At 36.8% G+C, this 6,000-nt stretch overlaps 1 non-coding gene across 1 annotated transcript; it reads right to left on the bottom strand.

The window, feature by feature from the left end:
- Nucleotides 1-2,981: 2,981 nt before the first annotated feature.
- On the bottom strand, nucleotides 2,982-3,143 carry LOC138692304 (U1 spliceosomal RNA). The gene has a single exon (XR_011330057.1). It is a non-coding gene; the product is annotated as a U1 spliceosomal RNA (small nuclear RNA).
- Nucleotides 3,144-6,000: the final 2,857 nt, after the last annotated feature.

Here is a 6,000-nt window from a genome sequence, read left to right as displayed (position 1 = left end):
GATGATAGCACAACAAACGACTTGGCCTACTAAATTCGTAAGGCATAAACGATCGATTTTGCACTGCCTTACAAAAAAAAAAAATGTTTAATAAACGGTAAAAAAATTAAATATTACAGTACTTTCCCGGTCTACAAGGACTGTGAAATTTACCTGTGAAATAAACTTTCAAATGAAATCATTAGCTACTGGAATATAACCAATTAAATTTTGTGTCTTTTCTTAGTCAACTTTGTATTTAAATTATGAATATTTACAATACACTAAAGATTCTCCGGCAATATCCTTGTTAAATTTTAATGACTAGTACATATTTATTTAATTTGAGATGAAGCCTATCAAAATTTGGGGACAATTTTGACCCCTGGGACCCAAAATTTTAAATTTTATATTTAATTCAGGTATAGGAATGTTTTAAAAATAATATTCTCCATTTATATCACATTGAAATATTTAAAAGTATCGAAGATATTTCAAAAAAGAAAGAATGTACTCGTACACTATAATGTACATCAGGCATGAAGGGGTTAAGAAGGCAGCCCCTTCATCGACCTTACCCTGCGCTGCGCCCGTAACGCGGTCAGGGGACATTTCCTTACTGCCAATCATCAAGAGACATCCTGAGCTGACAATGGCAGTAACAATAAGCGTATTCCGAATCTCACCAGTGAGCAATCCAATGGTATCACGGTGTTACGAATTCCACCGATGACGTCATTGATGCTCCACCGGTGTCCCACCGGTGCCATCAGCTTGCAGAGGTGGTGGCAGTCTCCATCAGCCGTCATCAGTGAATCTGATTGGTTCCTGTATAGGGCGGGAATTAGCAGACGAATGACATCGTGCACTGTTGTGTCATGGCGGTGTGTTCTGCTGTATTGTTTGTAATGAGCACAACGTAAAAACAATATGTTAATGGCTTATGAGCGAACATGTCAACGGACCAGTTATTACTACCGGTTCAAGAAATAAATTGTTTATGTTCTCTTTTCTTTGAACGAGATGACAGTACGGAAATTTCGCAAAATTTTGCTATCGTAGCACAGACAACAACTTACACAGTCACCATGACAGCCATCGATCCTTCCAGCAGTTTTTTTCTTTTCCGCTGCAGCGTGACGTCATTGTTGTCCACCGGTCCGGTGAGATTCGAATACGCTGCATGTTAACGAACTGTACACTTAATATTCGTATCAGACAGAATAAAGATAGAGACGGCCGAAAATGAAATTCTTACATTCCGTACCGGATAGATAGAAAACATAACGAAGAAATCAGAACACAACTAAAAATATATAATGTAAACAACAGAACTCAAAAATCAAAGAAGAATACCACATAATAGTCTCCCACAGGTTTTACTTCAATATCAACCTAAAGATAAAAATTGACATAAAAACAAACCAAACTTAACATACATACCTTGAACAACAGATGACGGCGTCTTGCCATCCTAACGGCAAACACCAGCCAACTCCTCCTCGTCCCGTTCCGTGATCAATTGATCAATCTCAGCCCCCCTCGCGTATGTGATACCTAAGAGGTTACGTCCAATTTCGGCTTCCCCTTCAAAATTTTCTAGAACTCCTTCAGGGGAGCAGCGTAATCCGGAGTGAGACTAGTTGCCAACAGGCTTGGAGCCCCCAACCCCTTGCAAGGACGCGTTTTGCGTACCTCTTAAATCTTCCTCACAATTCTCCTTCGCTTTTTTCGACATACATACCTCATTCCCAATCACCCTAACCCCAAATACTAAATCCAAACAAACCTCACCACTAGCGATGGGTCGTTCATGAACGAACTAGTTCATTTGAACGACTCGTTCAAACGAACTGCTCATAGTTCGTTCATTATTTTTGAACTAATAGTTCACATACAGTTCACGTGTGCCGCACAATTGAACGAACGAACGAATACTGAATGGACTGAATTACCAACTGTAGTTGAATACATACGTGTAAAGCAACTTTGAGTTGTTTTGCGCTTGCATACTGAGTGATTAACAGAATTTTTTTATAATAAATTGGGGAAATGCGCACATTCGTGTTTTATAACTTTAATAGCGCTCAATGATACCGTTCACACTTCTCTTCACCAAGTTCACACACGATTCGTTCATTCGGGCTGTGCTGTGTCAGTTGTGTGGTGTGCTGTAGATGCATTGCAGCCAACTCTACCAGATAGGTTCCGACTAACTACTATAATCTCTCTACTATAGAATCTCCTAAACTGATGCGAAAATCTGCCAGGAAATAATGTTGTGTATTTAATTTTATAACTATGTTTACTGTGAAGAATTAATCCACTTGAGTCAATATGTATTGTAAAAAAACTTAGAACTTTGACATAATTCACACAGCATTCAGCCAGCAGATGAATCCCTCTTCTATTTTAACACATATGGGACAAATACCTATTTTGTGCATGAATTAACGTATACAATTACAATTCACTGCATACAAGCTATTTTCCAGCTTTTATGAAATTCAAATCTGTCAGAATCAGCAGTGAACTGGCAACACTGTGTAGATGTTCTGTCTTAATATTTCATAAAATAATCGATTAAAATATTATCTTGCAAGAAAAGGTCGGTTGGTATGTTATTTATCTGCAATAAGGAAGGGAGAAGTTGTGTTTCAAGGAGACTTTTTTTTGTCCTAGTTGTCCGCTTTATATGAAGGGACAGGGAGGAAATGAGAGAAAGAAGGTTATGTTCGCTATTCTACTCACTATAGCTTTAGGTCAGAACACATTGCTATGCCATCTGTTGACGATTTCATTCACTACTTAGTGATACTGGCAACGAAGTGCGCACGAATGTGCGTTATTTAACTACTTAGTTCCTATTAGTTCATTTGTAAAATGAACGAACTAGTTCATTTGAACGAATCAAGTTCATGTGCGGGAACGAACGAACTAGCTCTTGACAATGAACTATTTCGCCCAACGCTACTCACCACCATACGCTCCGACAACTAATTCCGGGACAGCGCGAACGCAGTCCCGACTACCAAAAATTACGCGCCCGAGTTACTCACATTTGGAGCAATCGCAGGGGTCAACCCAACCGCAGTGCAATGGAAGGGTCTCACCCTGGGGGAACCGCCTTCGTGATCACGGTAACCCCTACGCCAGGTAAGTATGCCGAGGTATCCTCACTCAGCCCTCTTATGTCTGTACTACGTGTTACTGCTCACTGGATGTCTTTCCACAATTCACTGATATGTAATTAAGTGTCACAAAAAGTGTCAGATATCTAATATAAAATTAGTATAATAAGTGCGGTATGAAATGAAATTCTTCATGAGTGTAGCACATCTTGTCACACTTCGCTTACAATTCACGGTTATTACAATTAAACGTTTGTGTAAATATAAATTAAACATACTCTGCCATCTTGCGGCCGGAGGCGAACTTACTAGTTCTGTCTGTACATTCAAAGATGCGGTGGAGTTGGAAGTGGTGAGAGACGTTCCGTTATTGTCCAGTAATGAAGAGACACAACATCCGTTTACTTGTTGAAAGCTCAGAATTTATTTTATACGTGTCATTACCAATATTTCTTGCACAAAGGAGTCCATTGTATTAGGCCTACATCTAAGCATTAAGCAACTTAAAAAAAAAACAAAGAACAGGAGTTGTAAGAACAAGAAGAAGATTGGAAAAGAATAAAGACACAAATAATAATCCTCTGGTATGAAGAAACTTGAAATCTCATCAAAGCTAAATAAAATAAGCTTCAAATATTCAAGTACTAACCAATTACATTGTTGATAAGATTGAATATAAAAAATGACACGTGATTTATAATGTCCGTAGGATATTCTTGGTATGTGATTAAGTTCACAGATTTTAGGCCATGTCTTGGAAAGAATTAAAAAAAACATTTACGAAATGTTTATATTGTAAAAATCACACTAATTAATTAATTAATAATTAATTAAAATCTGCCAGCCACACCAATGTATTTGCGGGGGAATTGCTGATATTTACGGTTATCATGCAGTCAGCTGTGCGAGGATCAAGGGTCGCATTCCCAGACTTACATCACTCAATGATATCATTAAAAGATCTCTGACTTCTTGTGGCATCCCGTCTCTTTTGGAACCACCAGGTATTAGTCGCGCAGATGGTAAACGACCCGATGGTCTGACCTTAATTCCATGGTCTAGAGGAAAGTCTTTAATTTGGGACTCCACTTGCGTTGACACTCTAGCTCCATCTCACTTGCCGAATACCTCCAGACGCGCAGCATCTGCTGCTGAATTAGCCGTAAAGAAGAAAGTCAATAAATATGCTCATCTTTTAGACAATTATATCTTTGTCCCATTTGCTGTGGAGACCTTCGCTCCTTAGAGTCATGACGCTAAAGTTTTGGTATCTCAAATCGGCCAAATTTTGATCTCCATTACTGGTGATCGCCGTTGCACTACTTATTTGCGTCAACGCTTAAGTATTGCTATTCAACGCGGAACTGCAATGAGCGTTTTGGGTACTCTTCCAGAGTCCAGCCCTTTGGACGAACTTTTTCTCCTGTAAAATTTTTTATCTCTATGTAAATGTTTATATTTATTTTTTATATATGTGTAATTGTAACGGTGAAAATATTTAAAAATTTAAATAATTAGACTTACAAGAGTAACATTCCATACAGTCAACTTCTAATAAAGTTTAAATTAAAGTTGAATTGGACCATAGACTCATCTTTAATCAATTAAAAAACAGTTAAACTCAATAATAATAATTAATTATTTGTGATTTCCACCTTGCAATACTTGGGGTAGGCCCTAATTGCTATAATTATTTTACTTACTGATTTCAGATTACAATAATTATTGCTCCTTGCTTGTTTTGTTCACAAATTACAAGATACTTAGTTCCAGTCATTATAATATTATTTTCATTAATTGATTAGTGTTGAGTCATAGTTTTTCAATTATTTCATATGATAGCTATTTACCTTTTTATCTGCTGTTCAAATGTTATAGTTTTTTCGTCATTGTAATAGTGCATTCAATAATTGTTTACTTTTTATTCTTACAGCAAACATTCTCATGGAGGCAGATAAAAAAGTTAATTCTTTTTGTTCTTTTTGTATACGCAGTCAGCCCTCTTATGTCTGTACTACGTGTTACTGCTCACTGGATGTCTTTCCACAATTCACTGATATGTAATTAAGTGTCACAAAAAGTGTCAGATATCTAATATAAAATTAGTATAATAAGTGCGGTATGAAATGAAATTCTTCATGAGTGTAGCACATCTTGTCACACTTCGCTTACAATTCACGGTTATTACAATTAAACGTTTGTGTAAATATAAATTAAACATACTCTGCCATCTTGCGGCCGGAGGCGAACTTACTAGTTCTGTCTGTACATTCAAAGATGCGGTGGAGTTGGAAGTGGTGAGAGACGTTCCGTTATTGTCCAGTAATGAAGAGACACAACATCCGTTTACTTGTTGAAAGCTCAGAATTTATTTTATACGTGTCATTACCAATATTTCTTGCACAAAGGAGTCCATTGTATTAGGCCTACATCTAAGCATTAAGCAACTTAAAAAAAAAACAAAGAACAGGAGTTGTAAGAACAAGAAGAAGATTGGAAAAGAATAAAGACACAAATAATAATCCTCTGGTATGAAGAAACTTGAAATCTCATCAAAGCTAAATAAAATAAGCTTCAAATATTCAAGTACTAACCAATTACATTGTTGATAAGATTGAATATAAAAAATGACACGTGATTTATAATGTCCGTAGGATATTCTTGGTATGTGATTAAGTTCACAGATTTTAGGCCATGTCTTGGAAAGAATTAAAAAAAACATTTACGAAATGTTTATATTGTAAAAATCACACTAATTAATTAATTAATAATTAATTAAAATCTGCCAGCCACACCAATGTATTTGCGGGGGAATTGCTGATATTTACGGTTATCATGCAGTCAGCTGTGCGAGGATCAAGGGTCGCATTCCCAGACTTACAAGAGTAAC

This window comes from Periplaneta americana, chromosome 16, assembly GCF_040183065.1.
Source record: "Periplaneta americana isolate PAMFEO1 chromosome 16, P.americana_PAMFEO1_priV1, whole genome shotgun sequence".
NCBI lineage: Eukaryota > Metazoa > Arthropoda > Insecta > Blattodea > Blattidae > Periplaneta > Periplaneta americana.
The sequence above is the reverse complement of the archived record's forward strand: the minus strand, read 5'-3'. Positions and strand labels throughout refer to the sequence as shown.